At 34.3% G+C, this 24,620-nt stretch overlaps 1 protein-coding gene across 1 annotated transcript in view; it reads left to right on the top strand.

The window, feature by feature from the left end:
• Positions 1-1,415: 1,415 nt before the first annotated feature.
• Positions 1,416-24,620, top strand: part of PRDM1 (PR/SET domain 1) — a 106,420-nt gene continuing 83,215 nt past the window's right edge. Inside the window, exons 1-3 of the mRNA XM_087913615.1 lie at positions 1,416-2,011; positions 2,612-2,721; positions 3,334-3,370. The gene's annotated coding sequence lies outside the window, so the exon portion shown is untranslated. The remainder of the gene's footprint in view (positions 2,012-2,611; positions 2,722-3,333; positions 3,371-24,620) is intronic.

Raw genomic sequence — 24,620 nt, 5'->3', positions numbered from 1 at the left:
AGTTCAACAGTGAGTGAAATGTCATGACAATAATTTTTGTACTAATCAATATCCAAATAAATTGCATTTTCCTTTGTACAGTATCTCATCCCATCCCGGTATGAAAGAAAGTGAGGTCTATTTTTCTGACTTAACCAATATTGTACACATTGAACCTTAAACTAACTACATAGGCTATTTTACACAAGACAGTCTATAAAGTTGGCTTATTGCAGATATGACGTCTAAGAAATTCACAAAGCAATATGGTAGCAATAAGAGCTGGACAGTCTTTGGAAAAAAATGTCATGGAGTTAAGCAACATCAATAGTCATAATGTAAGAATGGCTTTAATACTCTATACCATCATTTCTTTATCTTAGTACCTAGTGGATTTCAACTCTCAGAATGCAAGCACACATCTTAAAGTTGTGAGATTTTGAAATGCTGATCTATGTGGTATAAATACTGTAAATAACTAATAACTGCACACTGCTTCACAATTTACAGGATGCTGAGCTACTCCCCAGTGGAAATACCACCATAATTTTCAACATGGCAGCACCTCTAGAGTGGCATTCAGTACTTGACATGGTTAAAATAGCACTTTTTTTGTTTAATCACTGAATCTTTTTGTTTGGTTTTGTTTTAATCCTACCCTGAATTTACCCAAGCAAAACTCCAATTTGAAGTGCATCCAATTCAGCACCAATTCCAGTTTCTTAAAGTGTTTAAATCTTCCTGCTTCCAGTAGTAAATATTTTATTTTAGGAAAGACCTTTCAAGGCCAATATACAAGATATTTTTTTTAAATGTAGCAATAATTGCACTAGTTTATCTTACAGCTATAGTATATGAAGGCTTGTTTATGTGAGGATGACCATGACCACACCCACCTCTTTCCCAGGGAAGCTGCAGCCTGCATCATTTCTCCAGCCAAAGCACAAAAATAAATAAATAAATAAATAAAAAGCTCTTCCCTCACCACCTCCTTGGGCTTGTAACTCTTCCCCCACCCCGCATCATCCCCTCAGGATGGAGCCTTCAGGAGCCGAAGTGAAAGTGAATGATTCACGACGCGGTTTTTTATTTAAAAAAAACAGGAAGGGGGGAATTAAATGAGGCACGTGACAGACGGGAAACTGCCCAATCGAAAGGGGGCCGTGGGGAAAGAACGCGTCCGGGGGTTGCGTGCGTCCGTAGCGGGGAGAGTTTTATTTCTTTTTATTTCCCTTTCCCAAATGGACTGACAGTGGCAGGGAAAGGAGCGGGGCGCGAGCGCGGCGTTGAGCGAGCTCGTCAGCGGAGGATCTTTGAGCGTTCCCCGTCCTTTCCCGCCCCCCCCTCCCCCAAAATACCCCAAAAACAAAACCATACCCCCCACCCCCACCCGCGCGCTCACTAAAAAGGCAAAGTGGGAGTGAAGCACGCGCGTAGGTGTCTCCGGTCTTGGCTCGCTTTCCTTCAGGGAGTCACTCGCCACCCACGAGGCTTGACGCTCGCAGGGGTCCCTGCCCGAAGAGACCGGGAGTCTTGAGAGGGAAACTTCCTCGTTAAGCCTCGTTAAGAGAAAAGGGCATGGGAGAAAGTCGCTCGCGGGGCAGTTTCTGAGACCGGGCTCCTCTGTTTTTTTGTCTTTTTGCGCACGCCGCTGCCTGGGGACTGCGCCCTTCGTCCACCCGAGTTTGAGGTGGGGACTGCGCGCTTTGGAATACGCGGCGGCGGCGGCGGCGGCGGCGGCGGCGGCATTGGCTTTCTAAGGCAACAGCGGCCGTTTCGGGATTGGCTTCCCCTACCCCCCTTTTTTTCCACTTTCAGAGCGACCTTGCGCACCTTCGTCTTCCTCCCGCCTGCGGGTTGTTGGTGTTTTGTGTGGGTTTTTTTTTTTGGGGGGTGTTTTGCTCCGTTTCGCGAATAAAGCTGGGTGTTCTCGTTTTCCACGTGCCGAGCGACGTCGCTCAGGAAGATGAAACAAGTCTTGCTACTCCTGCCATTCAGCCAAGTAAAAATAAATAAATAAATAAATACAAAGGTAAGTTGCTCTGGTGGGTTAGTACAGGGATGCATGGGGAGTGGGCGTGGGAGGAGGAGGTTGAAGAGGGCGGAGAGGAAGCATCGGTTCCTATCCTGAAAATAACCTCGGGGAGGAAATCCATGAATTAAGACGAACATTAAGCTTGGGGTTTCTTGTTTAGGCTGATATACATACTTGCAAGTCTCCTTAAATGCTACGATTGTGAAGTTGCGTGATTTTTTTTTTTTAATGTTCAGCGTTTCTCTCAACTGATAGCGAGTCTTACAGAAACTGGGTTTACTGATCGCATTTTGGGTGGGGGGGTTATTTCCACTTTTCTGGATTGTGTCATTTAAAACAAAAACAAAAAACAAGTCTATTCATAGCCCATTTTATTTTGTCTTCACCAAAAATCTGCCCCAAAACAGGATTGAAGGAACTCTCTTCCACCCCCCACCCCCTCATCATCTGGGTTCTGATTTTTTCGTTTCTAAGGTTTCTCCAACCTATTTTTTCCAACCTGACTGAAGGTATGTTTGTGTAACCAGATGCAGAGACTTGCTGTCTGATAGAGAATTATCTCAGCCTTTGAATTCAGTAGATGTGTTTGTTTTTCAGGGTTCAACCTGCATACTGAAGGAGAAGAAGTAAAAGAAGCCACCTGAAAAGGAGCAACTGAGAAGATTTTTTTAATTCCTTCCCTGAAATCCTACTAGATTTTGAAGCAGGTGGGACATGCAGGATTAGAGATAGGGTATAAGAAATAAGTGGGAATTGTGGAGGGTTGTTTTGGCATAATAGGGTTTATTCTAATCTTCAGAAAAGGCACTGCGTAATCTTAAATCAATTATTCTTAATACCTGTCACCAAAGTTTGTTAGATCTGAAAGTTTTTGAGAAGTAGTTTTCTCTCTCTCCCCCCCCCATTAACTTCTCAAATGTGGCAAAACTTAAGTAACTGTTGTTGCTCAATCTGAAAAGAAAAATAGAAATGGTGGTAGTTATATCTAGCTATGCAAAGAGCAAACAAAAGCATTTAATATCTTCTGATTGGCTGGACCACATGGTAGAGATAAGCAGTTTAAGTATTAAATTAGGTTATGAATTTATACATGAATTTCAAGCTTTTAACAATGGTTATCTTGTTTGCTTTTTGAAGGATTCTGAAAAGTTAAGTTGTTGCTTTGTTTGATTGAGCAAAAGTATTATGTGATGAAGATATTTCTGTCTATATAGTTCAAATTATAAAATCTTAATTATTGGGGGCAGGAAAGATTAGGGAAGATTTTTGGATCCAAATTGAACTCTATTCCATTAGGAATCTGTTTCCTTTCCCTTTAGATTATTCTTGAAAGCTTTAAAAGAAGATTTGGGAAAGGTAAGACATTGATTAAGATTAAAAATCAAGGTTATCTCCTTAGATGTTACTTCCTTAAACGTTCTTATGCTTAAGGATATCTTGAAGAAGTTCATGTATTAGGAAGGAAAAAAATATAGTTTTATTCTGCTATTGTTTTTCAACAAACAAGCAGGGTTATTTATTTCATAGTTATATCAAATTTAAATACTTAAAATATTTAACGTTAAAGTTTGTAGTTTTGTGCACAATGAATCTTTACTGTACATAAAATTGTAGCAAAATTAAGGTAAATAAAATTATGTAGCAGCTTCATTGTGTGGCAAAAGTGACACCTTTTATTCTTGGCATGTGTTGTAAGGGTTATTTGTTACATTTTGTTCAGCTACAGTTAAGTGTCCTTCATTTATGACTTCTTCACATGGTTGGTTATGTCTGCCATCAACAAATGAACTTGTATGTTGAGGTAAAGAATGTGGGCATAATGCCAGTTTATGCAATATTAAATGCTATGAATAATATTAGCTACCTAGTCTTCAGCATGCAGTAGTTGTGATGAAGCTGCAACCGTGTCTTATTTTCTTGGAAGTTAGACTGTCGTCTTTGTACTTTGTACATGTATATTCAGGCTGTATGATAAATCTGACCGACAAATCAATTTCAACCTGTTTGCACAAAAGATGAATGTTAATGTTGCAATTGGAGAGTGGCATCATGATTAAATAGTTTTAAAATCATGTTTTCCAAACTGCTTATATGAAATCTGTTGATTTATTCTCACTTTCAATTTTAATACAATATTTTACATTTATTTACTTTTGGAAAAATGTTCAGGGGATTTCTGGAACAACAGGCAAACATGTTAAATAAAATAGTCTAATATGTAGTTGAATTACTGTGCATTTTATGCTTAGTCACTTGCAAATGACCCCGCTGAAAGTTTGCTTATGTGATAAGATCCATAAATTTTTTTGTTCAATTCTAATAACGTAAGATTTTTTTGATATAAAACATTTATACAAAAAATATACAACAGTTTCTCAACTGGCTGAAATTATATAATAAATCGGTTTAGTTTCAATATACCTGATTTAATCTCATAGAACCCACTTCTGCTCTGCAGATAAATTTAAGATGTCACCCTTAACAATATTCACTGTTAGTCTCAGTGGTTATCTTATTTAATAAAATTTTATTTAAGTATTTAATTGATCACATTCTACCATCATAACACTAAATGCCAGGCACCTATAATTTATCTGTAAAGTTGCTATCAAAACATTCAAATCTTGTTGTCTATCATCTTGACATGGACAACCAAGTTATGAAATGTATCAAGACAATACCAAAAGGCATGGAAACTAATAATACTAGGACGCTGAAAAGTTTAACGTTTTTAAGTGACGGATAAAGAACTTATAATCACTTGGGCAAATAGTAATAATCTGTGAAGAAAAACTGCACGGTCTTATATAGTGAACATATTTTAGTTTTTGAGGGATAGTCTACCTGATTTCAACAGGAGCTTCGGTATAAAGCACAGTGGAGTAAACAGAATAATTGACAGGTTTCTAAACAGTTGCCTGATATTACTATAGATATCTTTATACATTATTTAACTTGAGTGAAAGCATTATAAGTCAATTTCATATTTTCCTATTTACTGTTGAACAGTGCAATAATTATTTTCTGTTCACTACTTAAGTAAATGTGTAGGTAAAGAAGTATAACTAATTTTTGTCTTTAAAAATTGAGCAATAATTTCTATTCTGTATGGATCACAGTTTTTGGCTATTATCCCAGTTTCTTTGCACATGCTTTTTTCCCCCTTAGAAAGTTAAATGTTTGCTTTTCAGATTATTCAATGCTCGAGTTGCCTTTTCAATCCTCAAGGCATATGTTAAACATGAAAAAAGATAGATATTGCAATAATAAGGTTTTTAATTATTCTTGTGGCACAAATTTGATTCCCTTTACATGGAAGTAATTCAAAAAAAATTATCCCCAACCAGGCATGTGATTATATTATAATTATTGTTCATGCTAAACTTTAAAAACAATTCTAAAAAAAAAAGATTCTAATATATGCTGTGTTTGATTGATTGCAATGTAAGGAAGTTAAGTACTACAGTATATACAAATGTGGTTGGTTGATTGGTTTGTGGAAGTGGGGTCCTCTCTATCTGTTCATAATCTGCTTGCAAAATTCCCTGGACTGTGTTGCTCAAAACTCAGATGCCCCACTGAGCAGACAACTACTAATTTTGGAGCATCAAAAAATAAATGTGTCACCTGTTTTGATTCATGTTTTTGACTTTTCTGAATGCATCACTTACCTCCCAACAATTTGTGGCTTACAGAAAGGAGCCCTGGTAGGATGTATTAATTAAATGACAGGCATAGCTTTGCTTAAACCAAAAGATCTGTTTAATAAATTGATATTATCATTTTGCAGTTTATAGCAAATGCTATAAACCGTTGGAATGGAATGTATAAAAATGAAAAGCATAAACGCAGTACCTAATATTTCTCTCTTAGAAGTTAGGAAAAGATCCCTCCTCACTTTTGATCCATTATTATATTGGCTGGGTTCTTTATAGAATTATATAGACTTTATAGAAACCATGCATGCTATCCTTTATTAGTATTATATACCTAATTTTATTTCAAGCAATGGATGTAAAAGACTAATATCAGAGCAGATTTGTTCTTCTGCTTGTTGTGGATTAAAGCGTTTTACAGTTCTTTAACGTATTTGCCAGTACATTAAAGTTGTGCTGTGATCTTTTAATTCACATTCCAGAAATATATGTGAATATATAAGGGTGGATCTTCTAGCTTCCCACACTCACCAGCTATGTAGTCTTTGGTTGGAATTTATTTCAGACCAAGACATGTATTTCATTAATCATATCTTTCATAATCCCACTAAAAGCCATTGAAAGTTTTTGTCCTCCTCACAGTCAGACATGGTTAATCACACCTAAGTAGTAACTTCCATTTATTTAGACACACTCCATTTCTGTCTCTCTTACCAGGTGTAATATATTGGTTTCATGCTGGTGCATATTTGTGATTAAAGATTTCTAAACACTCATTTTCACAACCCCTTTATTACCATATTTCTGCCTTATAATCTGTATTCTGCTTTAACATTTTTTATAATCATGTATGTATTTTTGCCCAAAATGTTTTTGCTTTTGCACATGTCCACCACATGTGATAATACATGCCCGTACCTGATTACATTTCCAACACTTAACGGACATGTTTTGAAACATTTTTCCTAATCTTGCAGGTGGTAAGTGCCACCTATAGAACATTTTCTATAGGTTTTCCTTATAAGAGGTTGCCATTATCAATTTATAGTTTCTTTCCCAAAATGTTTCCCATTTGTCTAATTCTATCGTGTATCAATTTTTTTTTGCCCATACTATAATTGTCTCATTTACCTGTCCATCTTCCATTTTTAAGCTTAATAAGACATATGTTTTCTTTATTAACTTTTCATCTACTGCTAATATTATTTGATCAAACGTTGTTTGCTCTTAATAAAAGCTATACGGCTTAATATCTTTCTCGTATCTCAATTATATTTGCATATGAGGCCACCATGATAAGTCAATACCTTGATCCTGCAATTCGTGTTTAGTTTTAAGTTCTCCTTCCGCATTCAAAATATCTTTATATGTTAAGATTTTTTCCAGATTTACTACATTTGGGTGTATAAATCCATTGTTGAGAGCCTACTGGTCTTTTGATATAAATTTTTGCTTTCACTTTTTCCCAAACTAGAAATAGAGCATTTCTTACATAATGTCTTTGAAAATATCTATGAGTTTTATTCTTATCATACCATAAACGGCATGCCATCCTAATTGGAGATCATGACCTTCCAAAAACAATAATCTTCTATGTCTGAGAGTTATCCATTCTTTCACCCATGTTAATACAGAAGCTTGATAGTAAAGCTCCCAATCTGGTAGCCTAAACCCCCTTGTTTTTAGATTCTTGCAACATCTTATTCTCACTTTTTTCCCTTGCCAAACAAATTTCAAAATTATTGTGTTTTACTTATCAAAGAATTTTTTTCCCTCTACTTTTATAGACATTGTTTGGAATAAAAAAAGTAGCTTCAATAAAATATTCATTTTTATGGCTGCAATTCTTCCTACCATTGATAGTTGCAAATTTTTCCATTGCTCCAAGTCCCGTTTAATTTGTTGTAGTAGTCTTATATAATTATCTTCTTTAATTTAAAAGTCCTGAATTTGAGAGAAAGTTTAGTGAGTAGGATTTAATCATTTGTTGAAAAGAGATCCTCAGAAAATAGCTTGTGCACACATTTATTTTAAAAGTTTATTAAAAAAAATGCTTCCTAGGTAACATCAGTAGTTGTATAACTAAAGTGTGACATTTACTTTTCTGCATAAATGAACAGTTTCAGAAATAGATGACTGAAATAATTATAAGATTTCACAAAAGTTACAGACAGTATAATCTGAAATAATACTATCCAAAACAATTATTTATGTACTCTTTGCTGCAATATGTTAAATCCAACAGAACACCTTTGACCTTGACACATGATTCTGTTATTAATCATACATTCTTAATATTTTTTCTATTTGCTTCTTGTATACCGTTTACATTCTTCTGCTCTTGCTATATTAAAAGTATATCTCTTCGGTGTCAAGAAATATCCTTTCTTAATTTATAACTACTGACGTGATATTTCAAAAGTATATTAGTAATAAATTAGTATGAGAAAACTATAGGAATAAGCAGCTGGAAAGTGAGTGTTAAATTGAGTTTAGATTTCTGGCACTAGTTTGTGACAAATGGTGTTTTATAAACACTTCGTTTCTCCCTGACTATTTGTTTAAATTCTGTAAGTTAAGGAAGTTAAGTAGATGCAAACTTTAATTTGCAGCATTTTATCCTAAAACTCAATATTTTAGGATGGTTTCTTAAATGACATTATAACTATAAAATCCATGACTTGCTCAAAATCTGTATGATAATTTCAATATCCATTCTTATTTAGATTTCTAAATTTTATTTTATTGAATTATGATTTACTACTTTTCTTAGATTTGAAACATAGCATTCAAAATGGATTTAGTGTTATATTTAACATGGTAGAATTCTAAATATGCTGTTTGACTTAATTTTGTGTTAATAGCTAGAGGTAGCACTGTTTTTTGTAATAATGATTCCCCCCCACACACACCTATACAATATTTTGTTTCGATGTATTGAAAAATCTGGAATTTCATAAGTAGCTTTGATGTGATTTTATTCAGACAGAACTTCATATAGATATATCAGTAGCCTGCCACTGTTGAACCTCTAACAAATGAAAAACTTTGTCCAAATAATAACATGTAAATATGTATTAACATTGCAAATAGATATTTAAGAAATATTTTTCTCCCTGATTCCAATATAACTTGATTTTCATAAAATAGGAAGATACGTTTTTTTCTGTTGAAATAACAATGTGCACAGAATTCTCACATAATTTTTTATGGAATTAGTACATTCTACCAGATGTTTTTATTAAGATTGCTATAATGTTCATTCAGTAAATGTAGTAAATATAAAAGTGATAAAAAATATAAAAATACTTAATTTATAAGGTCAGAATCTAAAAAAGTCTGCATAGTTTTTTTCTTTTAATAGTTGCTTTCTTTTCTATCTATAAGTATGTTGTTGAGAGAACATAGTTCAGTTTTAATTGAGACATATTTTTAGATTATATGTTTTTCTCAAAAAAAAAATGAGATTAAGTCCAAATTACAAAATCATTTTCAAATTATTTTGTTTTTTCTTAGACAGCACTATGAAGTGTGATTCGATATTTGCACTGAATTCTTTTTCTCACATAATAAATATATACTTGGACAAAGTAGGAAGTGTGTTTTTCATTTAGAAGGTTGTTATTAGGTGCAGTAATATTCACAAAGTAAAGAATTCATGTTTTATATCTTCATATTTATGTTTAAATAAATATTTATTTAATATATTAATATATCATTATAGTGGCATTCTATTTTTTGTTATTCCCTGCTTCTAAATTGAAGCACTTTAAAAAGAAGGATGAGAACAATATCCAGTTGTTAAGGCATTTAAAAAGCCTTTGTGATAAGAAAAAACTGTATACTTTTTTAGTCTCTTATTTTTATTTCAAAAATCTATTGCCCAAAAGAGTAGTTTTGTTACATGAATGTTGTAAAATGTGTTGCTCAGTATTTTTTAAGTTCCCTTTTTTAAATAGTTCAAAGAATATGGAATTTTGCTATACACTGTTTTCCTAAGGGAAGTAGGTTCCAAATATATTTCCAGTTAAAGAAAATGGAAACTACTTATATTACTATTTTGTGACAACTTACATTAAGTTGATTTCTCAGAAAAAAAAATCCATTCATACATATGGCACACATAAGCCAATTGCTCAGAGGTTACTATACTAGAAAAAATGTGTGGGTGTTAAGTTTAGTACTGTCTAGTCCTAAACACCACATAAACTCACACTGCACATTTCCTAAGTAACAAAAATTATCAATGAGCAAGATGTAGTCATGTGATGTTTTTAAAATTGGACTAAGAGTGTGGGGCACATGAGTTCAAATGTCTATGAAGTCATGAAATATATAGGATGATTTTGATTATTTCAGTGTAACCTAACCCATAGTTAAAACGGCAAGATATGTGTACTGCTTGGAGGAAAAGCGGAATGTAAATGTAATAAATAACAGGAAACGTTGGTAAACAGGCACAAAAGATTACATGTTTTTGGATGAAGGATAAATAAGTAGGGGGAAGATTATGAAACAGCATTCAGGGCAATCTGAATAGGATTAGAATAGGAAATATATGTTCTTGAATAGGATAATAGGAGGAGGAAGGAGTATTGTGTGTGTTTCCTGACTTGAATTTATAAAATAACTCTATCCATCCAATTCGATTCAGCAGATTGGGCAGAATCCCATCATTCAAAGAGTGTTGATTGGCCTGTTGGTAGACAGGCCTTCTTTGCTATAGTCTTGGCTTTGCAAAATATTCCATCCCTCGAAGATTAGTGTGGTCCCAACCTGGGCCTGTCAATTTGTTAAGGACCCTGTTTCTTATTAGTTGGTTAAAACAGTTGCTGTTTTAATTATTTTAAATTGTCTTAACTGTTTCATAGTTTTAGAATTGTAAGTTCCAGATTCACTTTGCTGAGTTGGACAGCTATAGAAAATGAATGAATGAATGACATTGACACAAGCCTTAAAGCAATACTGAAAGAATGAACTCAGTATTATTATTCACTGTTTTGCAGATAGCAGGAATTGAGGCAGCATGATTATTTTTTACAGCAATTACATACCTTGGTGCAATATGACCATTTTAGGAATGAACATTGTGATCTATAAAGAGAACTAGCTGTTTGCATATTTTACACTGGCAAGACAGTTCCAGCAGGATTGGGAAAAGACCAAGGAAAAGTATCTTACTCACTGACCTTTCAACCTTGCTCATTAGCAAGTTTTCACTAAAAGGTAGCCATACCCAGAAACTGCTTGTACAGTTCTCTTTTTCTTCTTAGTTTTCTTGTTCTGAAGAGTCTATTATCTAGTGTATGTTTACTTAAGGAAACTGGAAATTAGCATGTTATAATAAGATTTTTGAACTTCCTAATTTTACAGCATTTATAAAATCCAAAATAATAATGAAAAGGCAGAAATTAATAAAATTGTTAGTTTTAAAAAGTAGTTAATAAAAATGTAATTGTCCACAAATTTGATCATCCAACCAAAATATCAGAACAAATAGATACAGATTACTTCTTTCTACTTTTCTTAAAACTAACAACACAGGATATTGACAACATTGTGAAACTGTTTTAAAATCAAGATTCTCAATAAAGATTTGTTTAATAGGAAATAGGACAGAAAGAGTGAAACAGAAGTTTAATCAGAAGTGCAATTCTAAAGTATGTGAATTATGCAGTCCTTTAATATATTTTACCCTTTCACAGAGATACGGGTCTGCTTTACATAGCATTTAAAATATATATTTAGAGTACTTAGAAATTAGAATTGTAGGGCATGTAAATTGATGTAGAACTACAAAAGTTATTGAGAGCGGATTATCCCCCAAAGGCAGAACTAACTTTCTCTTCCTTATTATAAGGACATTGTTCGCTAAGATTTCTTTTTCACAAGTAATTTCCTGAATGCATTACCTTGAGGGTTATTTAGACATATGAACCTTCACTAACCTTTTGGGTATTTTTCCCATTTTTGTTGCTGATGTTATGACTTAAATGAAAAAAACATTATGCAGAACTTCAAAATAAACGTTTTTTAGCCTAAGTTGAAAATCTGCATAATATTGGCACATTTTATAATTAATATTTAAGAAAAATCTTAATGCAAGATGAAATTGGCCTATCAAGAATTCACTGTTGCCTTAATATGAAAAAAAGAGTAATAGAATGTATTTTTTTTCCTGAACAACATTTTCTTTTAATCTGGGTAGACTAATTTCAATTCAGTCTAGACTGGTTTTCTTTTTTAATGTTATTGCATTCTCACCAGACCCATGGAAATTTTGTGTGATAGTTTATTGACTAAATATACTTCTGTCTAAAAGACTGAGCACTTTCAATCTTTTCAGTTCACATCAACATTCAATCTTACAAAAAAAAATCAGAAGTGCCTTCATTCCCTTATAATAATTTTTATATTCTTTAAAATTAAGCTTTGGCATTTACCTTGGGGTGTGTGTATGTGTGTGTACACACTCTTTCTCTGTCTCTTTCTTGGATGATACTCAATTTCTGTTATGAAAATAATATAAGCAATAATAAATATAAATTATTCTATTTTCTGTTTTTCCCTAACCAACACTGTGTATGAACCAGCTTATGATTTCAGGTTAATTACTGAACTAATCTAAAAGTTACTTAGTGAGAAAGAGCACTAGATATTTTCAGATATAGAAAGAATGTAGTTATATAAATTCATGTTTCTGAATCCAGAGAAAGCGCAGAATGTTATTGTATGTGGTCATTGTATGGGTGGTTCAGAGACCAATAATTTAGTATACACAAGCTCAGGAACAGCTTGTGGAATTCACATTTTGTCTGTCACCTTCATTCATTCATTTGTCACTATAGTCTTCATTTAAGTCTGTCAACCTTTTCTCAGGCTTCTGCAAATTATTTCCTCTCTTTGCCTTTTTATAATTATGTGTGACTTTTCTTCTACAGTGTAAGTGTAGTAATCTTTTTAGGAAACAACCAAGGAGTCTAATCTGCTGCAAGTCAAAATGCCCTTTAACAAAGTTATTAAAGATCAAGGGTTATCACATCCTTTTATCTTTGAAAATGAGATGATATCTTCTTTTGGAACAACTGGTTTTTAAAATACTGGAAGTGAGCACTGTCTGTCTATGCTCTGTCTTCTCTTTTAAGTAACTTTTTGCAAGTAAAAATTTCATTTAAGCTCTATTTATGCATAATGGGCTTGTTTTCCATGATGTTATTTAAATCTTGAGATTTAACTAGTTATACTCTGTAATCCTAAAAATCTTAAATATGCCCTTTACTGTTCATGATTAAAAGGTATCTGGAAGCCATTATTTGAAAAATAAACATTATTGACCTTTTCCCCTCCCTCACTTACTGTTAATATGTTAATTTAAATGGCAAATTATTTTACCAAGAGTAAAATACTATACTATACTAATATGTGTGTGTGTGTGTATACACATATATATAAAATAGGCAACTTGAAAGCTAAGCAGGTGGTGAAGTTCCCAAAGGAAAATGAGTATTTAGTTTCAGAAATAGTTTAATTAGATCTACTTGATTAAACGTTGATTTTTTTCTCAAATTGTTACCAAGTTTCAATGTTATTGATAATAATTTTAAAACCTCTCTATGTACTTAAATATAAGCAAATGATTTATTTTTAGCATATCTCCTTATCAAAACTCAGTTTCCATGAATGATGCAACTTTATACTTTAAAATAGAGTTCAATTACGTTTGTGTTCATGTGTTAATGAAGCAGAAAGTTACTTGAGGGAGGGAGTCTCTTTTCACTGCAAATGCCTGTTTGGTTATGCACAAGCTGCTTTCTTAAGTTTTCTCTTGTATCTCTTGTCTACATTCAAATGATGGCTTTAATAGCTGCAACCTGTGGCAAATCTGCCTTCTTGGAAACCAGTCTTTTCACCTTCTTCAGCTCAGCAGGAATAAGTAGCAGCCTATAATTAGTGGAGCCATCCATCTCAGTATTTGTCTTATACTGATGTCTTTCCTTTCTATATCCTTCTTTTCCAGTTAACTAGCCTATCAGTATAATTGTGGCCCAACATTTGAATAACCAATGTATTACAAACTTTGTAAATAGAAAAGATATTTCTAATATCTCGCACATCATGACACAATAATAAAGGAATGTAATTTGAGGTTGTGGACAATTGTCCAATCACAAAATATTCCTAGTTTAAGCCAACTAGGATATGATTTCACAAAAGATAACCAAAATTAGTCTAATTACTAACATGAATCTTTATACACACAAACAGAAAATTATTAGCTCACAAGTTTGAAATGCTTTTATAAAACATTATGGAATAACTATGAATCACTAACTGACTTCAGAAGAAGCATATGTGAATAAATTCACAGCTGTTACTCTGAAGGTACAGTAGGAAGTGCATACTGGCTCAATATTGAGATAAAATGAGTAACAGTGACCAAAAACTGGCTAATGGTACCAAAGTAGAGTAATTAAATACAAAATGGTAGCAAAGATCTCCAGGAGGGCATAAAAATGAAACATATTCTTTGTGTGAAACAGAACACGTATTCATTACCTAAATAGTTGGTTTTTTTCTGGTCTTAAGTGTAAAACCTTATATTTCTGACCATTGAATTGCATTTTATTGGTTAGGGCTCAGTGCTCAAATCTATCAAATTCCTTCTGGATCTTGAGCCTATATTCTAAAGTTAGCTATTTCTCTCATCTTGGTATCATCTGCAAATTTGATGAGTTCCCTTTCTATTCCTTCATCTAAAAGTTTTATGAAGATGTTGAAGAGTATAGAGCCTAAGAAACAAACTTGTGGTACTCCACTGCATGCATCCCTCCATGTTGATTTAGTTCCATTGAAGACTATACGTTGAATGTGGTTGGACAGCCAGTTATGAATCTGATGGTGATACTGTCTATTCTATATTTTTCTATCTTACCAAGAAATAGATTATGGTCTTTTTTGTTGAATATCTTACTGAAGTCCAAGTATACTGTGTCCACAGCATTTTACTGATCTGCTAATTTAGTAACTTTGCCAAAGAATTTAATAGGGTTTGTCTGTTTTTGACAAACCCATGTTGGTTTCTAGTAATACTTTGCTTGCAATTTCTAAGTGTTCACAGATCAGTTGTTTGATTATTTTTTTCAAGATCTTCCAAGGTATTAATGTCAGACTGATTGGTCTATAGTTTCCTGCGTCCGTTTCCCCCCCTTTTTTCCTTTTTTTTTGCCGGGGTGGGGGATTGGAACCACCAGTGCTCCAGGATTTTTGAAATATGTGGTTCAGTGGTCCCCAGATCATATCAGCCATCTTCTTCAGAGCCTTGAAATGTAATGCATCTGGTTCTGGTGATTTAAATTCCTTTAGAGTGATATATCTTCTATTACCATATTCTTGCCTATTTTTTTACTTGTATTCCTAATCTTTCTTATACGATACTATTTTTGTTGGGTTAGTTTATTTTTTCCCTTTGTATAAAGACAGATGGAAAGAATAAATTAAATAGTTCCACTTTCTCCTGCAGCCAGTTTCCTCCTTGCCATTAGTGAACCAATCATTTCCTTAACATTTTTCTTATTTTTTATATATCAAAATAAACTTTTTTATTTTTGACATTTGTTGCAAATCTTAGTTTGTTCTAAGAGGTAGCTTTCCTGACTTCATCTTTGCAGATTATGTCTATTAGCTGGTACTCTGCCTTAATTATGTATTCTCTTTCTCTTTTTTATACTTGTCCTTTTTGTCTTTATCAAAGATAAATGCAGCCGTGCTGGTTTCGCCAGGGGTCTCTTATTTTTTTAATCAGTGATATTGTACTGTTATTTGTAAGGATAAGAAACACCTGCAATCTTTTTTACTCCACCCCCACCCCCCTGCTTGTGTGTGTTTTTTTGGGGGGTTGCACTTAGCCATGTGTCCTGTTGGAATATTACTCTTGGTAATTTCCAGTTTAGTTTGCACCTAGCACACTCCCAGTTAATTCCTAAATCCAGATCAGAACATGCACGCCCGCCTCTCAATTCAACTAGAAAAATACACTTTAATATTTGTTTAATAAAGATCGGTATACTACAAAACTGTTCACTGGCAAACAGGACAAAAGCAGGCAGAAAAACTAGAACAGGCATCAATTTGTATCTTTATATATCAAAAGGCACAGAATTTTCAAGAACCACTACAAACTGTCTTGGGGATAATTAGTGTAGACAGTGCCAAAGAGAACTGGCTGTGGTTATTCCAACTTTCACCCTTTAACTTGTATATTAAGCAGCAGAACAGATGTAGAAAGTAGAACATCAGGTGAGCCTTTATCTCTCCAGCACTGTGAAATAAATAATTTGGGGCTCAGGGATGATGCATCTAATGTATGCAAGCAACATCAGGAAGAAACTGCATAATTGCTTTTGCTTGGCCTCCATGGAGCAGACATGTTTCCCAAAAAAGAAATACACACAATAAAACCACACAAGAAGGTTTTAAAAGCTTTATTATGGAGATGTTCAAACAGAAAGGAATATTTAAAAGACTGTAGCTACTCTGTCTATAATCTCTTGGCTGAGTGATCCGGAAGGTTTATTACGATGAATTAGAAAAAGTAGTATTTGTTTTGTGGGGAGGGACATGTTTGATAAAGTTCATTTAAACAGATATTTTTTTCAGAGTAGTGTTAATTTATTCAATTTATTTATTAATTAAATTTATATGCTGCCCATCTCATGGTTTGAGATCATTCTGTTTGTCTGGGTTGTTTTCCTCCCCATGGGCTTTTTTTAATATTTGCATTTTAAAAATCATACACCTGGCTAAATTATCCACAAATTAGGTGATGAATAGCATTCAGTACCACCCAACCTACACTTATGGGCAGGAAGGAAGAATAAGACAGCAATGAGTGATCTCAAATTCTCATTGATATAAAGCCTGAAGCTGGGATGTCAGGAACCAGCATTGCTCGGACCAGACAGAACTGATATATAAACATAAATGAGATATGTTCCACTCTTAAGTCTGGGGAAAGAATAGCCAAACCTCTGTTGATCAAAAGGTCAGGGGAAAGAGGCTTTAAGATTTAATTCTATGACTGACTTGCATATAGAATTTGTTTTCTGTGTTTTGGAAGTCCTTAAAATTTTGGCTTCATCTATTTATTTTATACTTATTTATTAAATTTATATATCACCCATCCAGTGATGGGATTAAAAAATTTTTACTACCGATTCTGAGGGCGTGGCTTGGTGGGTGTGGCAGGGGAAGGTTACTGCAAAATCCCATTATGCTCTTCTTATAATTTAGTCTTACTTCCCTAATCACTCTCTTCTCCCTTCTCTGATGCTATTCCATTTTGTCTAAATCCTTCCTAATATATCTTTGTTCTTGCACCAGTAAACAAATCTGAGGGCTACAATTTTCAACCCCTATTTAAGAAGTAGAAATACATTTGCTGAGGAATGGGCCTGGAAGATATGTTTGAAATTATGACAATACCTTGTGAGTTCTCTTTAAAAATAGCTGGGAATCTTGCTAATTCACAAAATGCAGATTGCATTAATTTACTAGAACATTGTCTTCTCCCGTATGCCTCCTCCAACATGACTTTCCATATTACTTCTGCTTACCTTTGTCCTGTTTCTGGCAGGCAGGTACACTTACAAACAAAACTCTGGACTGCAATCACTTATCAGTTTTATTTTCTAAGAATATATATGGGGACCAGAACATTCTTGGAAATAAAGAGGATAATTCAGAGAGCTCTTTCCAGAGCTGAAGAAGCTTCTTGGATGAGAAGCAAAACATCTTAAAAGAAATACAAGAAAGTTCAGTTACCTCTTGAAAATCACACCTTTGGGATAACTCAGGGAGGTGATACATTTTGCATTGTGCAAACTTTCTATTTGAATTTATGTCACAATTTGTAGAAAAGGTGACACAATTTAACCAAGACGCACTGTATTTGATGGCTTTATACTTAACTCAGGTGGAAGAAACTTGTTATTTTTATAGAATTTGTTCTACAGATTAGATTTGGCATACTTTAGGAACAGCAATGGCGGATTGAGGATGTCTCTCCTATTGCAGAGCTGAAGACCACACTGAAAAGAGGGGCCAATGAGTGGATTGCCTCCTGAGAAGTCCTCTCTGGATCAAGAAGAAAACAAGGATCACCCACAAGTTCTGTGGGATCATAAAATAATGATATCTGGTAGTTTGACAGCTCTTGGATCTGGGGAGGGCAATCATATTGCCTAAGCCCTGGTTTGGTGCCTTCAAAGGGATGCTGAGTTTGTCTACTTCCTCTCTTAACTACTTTAGGAAACTGCTTGTTTTTGACTTTCTAGATGTGAAGAACCCTCCGAAGGGCAGGTTTTGTTATGCCACAAGTCTCTTTCTATTCTAAATGAAAAAAGTTCTATGTAAATTTAATTTATTCTTACAACAGAAAAAACTGATTTTTGGAAAATAAGCAAAAGGGAAACTAGAATGTTGATTTTGGAAATTTAAGAGGCGAGATAGACTTGAAATAATACTTTATAAAAGAATATATTAAGATTTTTAAATGAATTATAATAAAACTTCCCATTAGAAGGTCTTGTTGATTGGAAAAGAGACAGATAAGAGGGACCTGGAAGTTGACGAGAGAGAACCAAAGAGAACAAAAGATTGCAGGAGAAGAGATCCATTAATATAATGAACCAATACTTTGACTGTAGAATAAATTAAGGAAGTTTGGGAACAATGTATTCAGAAACTATCTACATGATTATCTGATACTCTTAACAGAGGATATAAAAGAAAAATATATTTTATTGGATGAAACAGACTGAGGCTGATTGTGGATTTGGCTTCTCAAAAAATACCAAATTACAAAAGTGATATAGGAAAAGATGCTGTGAATCTGAAAATGGATTGTAAAATGCCAGAGTATAAGAGCCATATGGGAAAAGATGCCACAATGGATTTATAAATGAAACCAGCTGATGTCATAATAATTAAAGGAGACATACAAGTAATAAATCAGAAGAATGACTTGGAAAGCCTTCTTATCTTGGATTTACAAAAGGGATGTGTTCAACTAATGAAGCTTAGTCTGTTACCTTCAGTCAAAATTGACATGAAGATGGAGAGGTCTGGGTTTTTTTCCCCTTCTTATCCATTTAAAGGACATTTGAAAAGTATTTTAGCTTCCTTTGCTTCTGAAGCAGCTCTGATATTATTTGTTTAGAATTTGCTTCAAATGAAGAACTCCATTTTTTCCTCTTTCTGAACATTTTTTTTCTTGGTCAATGGAAGAAGTACTTGTTCCTTAGCTAGTTCAAAGACAAAATATTTGAAGTGAAGTGTAAGATTTATTGAAACCAAAGCTATTAAAAATGCCCCCTGCCCTTTTTATGTGTGCATTTTCATTGGCTCTTTCTGGAATTCTGTAACAATTGTGACTTCACTGACCTCACCTTCTATCCATCCAACCCACCCTCAAGCAAAATGAATCATTTTAAGAAGCAGCCTATATTTAGCACATAGAATACAAGACATTCATAGCAAGCATTTGCCACTTGGATTCTCTTCAAATATCTTCACACAGTATAGTTATGAATACTGTAACAGCTCCATTTTAACTACTTTTGTAGCTTGAAAGTAATTTGCAGGGAGTACCATCTGTTCAAAATCAGATCCCAAAGTAATATTGATATTGTGACCCTGCTAATTAACATAGATAATATTGTAGTCAAAATATCCTAAGAGAAAGTTGCTAAATTTAAATATAAAATAGTTCTGACTGAAGTTTATAAAGTCTTCCCATTAAGGATGCTGAAAAGCTTGATAGATATTTAAAGAGTTATTGTACATAATGGCTGGAGCTTTAAAAGTTTAGAGCAGTATGAATTTAGATGAGTTCAAGAGTTTAAATGAATGAACTTCAACAACCATATGCTGACTGGGGAATTCTGGTAGTTGAAGTCCGCATGACCTTGAAAAACACTATAGAGTGACAGAAGAATCTCAAACGTTGGGCAGGAAGACGCGCCCCCACCCCCCATATTCTCCTTCCTGTTTCAGCTTGAAAGTGGAAAGCACAACTCTGAGTAGACTCTAAGCTTGCACTGAAGCTCTGAAGTCACTCTGTGGAAAAATGCATTATTCTAGCTATGGCAAGGAGAAGCAATGGGAACTGACCCCAACTCTCAGTATGGCAATATATTGATGTGGGGCTGGGAGTACTGTCCCTCTTTGACTTGGTCTGGCTCTAATGGCCTTGTTTCCTCATTCTCCAAGGCTGAGAAATGTTGTATAGGAGGCATGGAAGAATCAAGAAGTGCAAGGTGCGGCATATGTTGGCTCTGGTAGGAATGGGTGGTAGTGCCACTTATTTATATTTTTGGTGTGTCTACATTATAATAAGGTTTCCAACATCATTTCTACAGATCCAGTGGCTACTGTGATCCTAGCTGCTTTCCACATTGGTGATACTGATCATAGTTCAGTTGCAATAACAATTGCAACCCCCTCACTGCACAACCATCACTGCAGCCTACAGAGTAGTTTTATTTCACAATGACTATGAAGATAGTGATGATTTAATACACATTTTTGACCAAAAGTAGAGCCAGCTTGCTTGATTCAATTCAATTTTGCAAGTTCCTTTTGTTCATCTTCAAAGAAGCCGAACGTTCTCTGTGAAAGTGAGGTTATGGCTTTTTAATGGCATTGTACTCAGTGTGATAAAACAAGCCAAGTTCTATAAATACTTTTTTTCTGGGCTATTGTGTTTTTATACCAAGATATTGCTTTCAAATAATAACTGAATTTCAACCGCAAGGCTTCCACATCTATGCTGGAGCTTCTTCCTCTTTTTTACCTTACCATATTTTCCAAATCTGCCTAGGAATTGTTGCAAAATTAGTAGCTGAAATATTTACTCTAGTCTGGAGATGACAACTTGGATTCTCCAGATATAATTGTTCCTGTCCACCTCAGCTGGGAAGGCTAACTGGAGTTTGTGTACTTTGAGTTATTCAAAACAGATTGCTTTTACTAGCAATAAATGGAGCCCATCTGAATGCACTGTGGGCCTTAGCATTATCTAAGTAGATTGTCTTTAGATATGATTGGTGATGATCAAGTGCCATTAAATCATTTCTGACTTCCAGTGCCCATATAGATAGCTTTTCTCCATGACCTTCTTTAGATCCTCCAATAATGAACTCACCACAGTAATTGAGTCCATCCATGTTGTTGCTCATCCACTTTCCTCTTTTATTCCAACTTCCCAGCAGTAGAGCCTTTTCCAGAGAGCTAAATTTTCACATAATATTTCTGAAGTAGGATAATTTAAGCTTGATCATTTGGGGCTCCAGTGAAAATTTTGGGTTGATTTGTTCAGTGATCCATCAGTTGTTTTCTTGGCTATCCACAATATTTTCAGTTTTTTCCAATGGTAAAGCTCAAAGGTGTCAATATTGTTCCTATCCTGTTTCTTTGAAGTCCAGTTTTCACTTCCATAAGGGTGTCACAGTTTGATATCATGGCATGCACTATTTTGATCTTTGTTGGTGTAGATGCACCATGGCATTTGAATATTTTTTCCAAGGCCTTTATGGCTGCTCTACCAAATCTTTTGGAGAGAGTTGGTGATTGTTCTAAGGCTAGTAGCATTTTAGCTTTAAAATTTTATTTCATGCCTGAAATTTTATTTCATTATCAGTGTTGACTCCTGATAATAGTCTCGATAAGTCCCTGCGGTTTTCTTGGTGAGATTTTAAAAGTGGTTTGCCATTGCCTTCATCCTAGGGCCGTAAGGATCTGTACCCATGTAGTAGAGCTTTATTATGATTATCCTTCTCATCTTTTCTACTACCAATTCTTTATGTGTTCAATCATAGTTGGCCAATAAAAACCTATTCTATTTTGTTCTATTCTATTCTATTCTAAATTATGTCCTCTATTTTGTGGGAGGGGCTGCTTTCAAATAGCATTTGATTTAACTTAAAGTATTTAAATCAGGTGTTTAATCATACTTTAATTATAAGTCAGGAAGGCAATGATTATTAAAATCACAGTTTAAATTACTGATAAAAAGACTCTGTAAATAAAATTATTTTATACTGCCTGTTTCAAAAATTTTAGGTGGGTTATATCTCAGAGCAGTAAAACGCCAAGTAAGGCTTGAAACATGACTGAAGGGGAAGAAAATAATCTTTACTTTACTAATTTTTATTTTCTTCCCAGAATTCTTTATTTCTGTCTGAATCTAGTTCTTCTCTCTAGAACCTTGAACCAACCAGGAGGAGCAAATCCCAGGCTGATCCCAACCAAATCTCCAATGCATTCACAGAACCAACAACTTGGGAGAATATACCATCAGTTTAGAGCAGGGGTGTCAAACTGGTGGCCCATGGGCCAGATGCATCACGTGCAGACAATGCCCACTCCAGTTCCACAAAGGACATTGTGAAACATCATGTGACTGCAACATAACTTCGCAAGTGTGATGCCCATGGTCTAGAGATAAAATTAATCAGCTTAGGTATGACTGCAGCTGGGTAGTGTATGAATAGTACTCTTTCTACTCTTTGGAGACCAATTTCACAAATGTAGAGTAGCTTATATCTAGCCACTTGCAAACCAGGACATCTAACTTACCTTCAAATTATCCCAGAAGATTATTGCTAGTCCATTTTCCATCATCTGCCAGTAAAGCACTTGAAATCCAGTTGAGCACATGTCAAAGGCATTCAATTTCTTCTTCACCCAACCAGGTGGTAATGGCAAAACGGGGCCATCTACAGAATTGAATCATGAAAGGTCATCGTCTCGTTTTTGTTTATGTAATCAATTTATATGGACACCCATCTCACATTCATGATGCTATTGCAAATGATCAGCTCATACTGGCATTGCTGGAGGTTTTACTTTTAAAATTACATGTGAGGTAAAATTATGTGTACATAAGTTCTTTTCAAAATGTTTTTAAATTTGTACATTTTAATGACATTTTTATTATGAGAGGCTTTACTTGTACAATATTCTGTTGTAGCTCTAAAAGCAATCAGTTCATTCACAATCTATTCATATTCACAAACTCAAGGTAAATCACACCAAACTTGATTGCAGGAAATATGACTTCAGCAACAGAGTGGTCAATGTCTGGAATACTCTACCTGACTCTGTGGTTTCTTCCCCAAATCCCAAAAACTTTAACTTTAGACTGTCTACTATTGACCTCACCCCTTTCCTAAGAGGTCTGTAGGGGGCGTGCATAAGTGCACCAATGTGCCTACTGTCCCTGTCCTATTGTTTCTTTTTATTTTTCTTAATATGTATCCATTTCATGTATTCATAACTATGTTTATACTTATACCTGTTATAATTGACAAAATAAATAAATAAATAACTATTCCTTGGAAGTATAGGATTATTATGTACTTATATTTTACTTTCTGTTTTTCTTTCTCCTATACATTGCATTTGTTCCCAGATATGTCACCGTTTGGGTTTAATAAAGTCCCCCAGATATTTCATTTCTGTTGGCATTTTTAGACAAAGAATAAGGGCTGGGTTCTCTGCATGCATTTATATAACTTTCGGGACTGAAGAGGTCTTTTAAATCCAACATAGTATTATTAGTAAAATATGAAGTTAGGATTCTTAGTCATTTGGTCTAGTGATTAAGGCACCAGGCTAGAAAGTGACAGACTGCAAGTTCAAGTCCTACTTGAAAGTCAGCTTGGGTGACTTTGGGTCAGTCACTCTAGAGTCCAACCTACCTCACAGGGTTGTTATTGTGGGGAAAATAATAGGAGGAAGGTTGAATATGTTCACTGTCTTCAGTTACTTTCAAAATTAATAAAGGCGGGATACAAATAAATAAAATAAATGCTAATAGGTTTTGATAGTTACAATTACTATGGTTTAAAAAGGTTTTTAAACATGTTTAAAATTAATAATAATTTCAATATATAATATAAAATATAAGACCTGATTTTTATCTCATGTACTATATGTGTGTTTAAAAGCAATATAGACAGCCCTCCTTATCCACAGTGACATCATCCATGCTTTCATGTGTTCACAGTTGGTAAATATAAACCAGAACCTCTTATCCACAGTACAGGGTTTTGTTGTTTGTGGCTTTTGTCATGTGGTTCTGTTTAGAGGCTCTTTTGTGTGTTTCACACATGCATGAAATGGTGAATAGGCTTTTGCACATCTATAACACAAGTTTTTTTTCCCCAAAGATGTTGTTATCCATGATCTCTTTACCCAAGAGTGTTAACTGGAATGCAACATTGGTAATAATAGGGGCAGTGTGTACATTCATTTGAGTGAACTGAGCTATATGCGCATCAGAATAGCTTCTTCCTTTGCCAAATAACAAGTCAGGTTTGCAGTCAGATAAAAAAAAAAAGTATAAATATAAAAGTGCAGGAATTTCTGGACCTGTGTTGCATAGTTTTTTTCTAAAATACTGTTTGTTCTTAAACAGTGTTCAAAATAATGGAAATGAATGACAGTTGATGCAGTAAAATAATGATTATCTGAATATTAGTATAATGACTTCTAAACTGACTACTGATGCAGTGTTATATAACTTTATAGAAGTTATTTATACAATTACTTGAAGATAAATGGAGAGAGAATTGCCATCTAGTTAATTTTATGTGTAATCATTTTTACTACCTATACTTTTAAAGTAGCTATGGGCATATGTGAAAGGACACTCAGTGCTATGATGGTGTTACTAGAAAAAGAAAGGCTCAAAATTTTCAGCCTGTTTTTGTGGCATTTTAAAATTATAATGGAAGCAGGAGGCATCTGGGAGTAGACGATTCTCATTGCAAGCCTTTTAAAGAAATTTAAACCCTTCAAAGTCTGTAAAGAAATTATAAAGCATCGGTATAATGTGGGCCATTTTACGGGTAGATTTGGGGATGTTGTTCTTCTACAAGCTAAGCTGC

Source organism: Pseudonaja textilis, chromosome 1 (assembly GCF_049901715.1).
Source record: "Pseudonaja textilis isolate UNSWEBS1 chromosome 1, rPseTex1.2, whole genome shotgun sequence".
NCBI lineage: Eukaryota > Metazoa > Chordata > Lepidosauria > Squamata > Elapidae > Pseudonaja > Pseudonaja textilis.
Note: the sequence above shows the minus strand (reverse complement) of the source record. Positions and strands in the feature narration are given on the sequence as shown.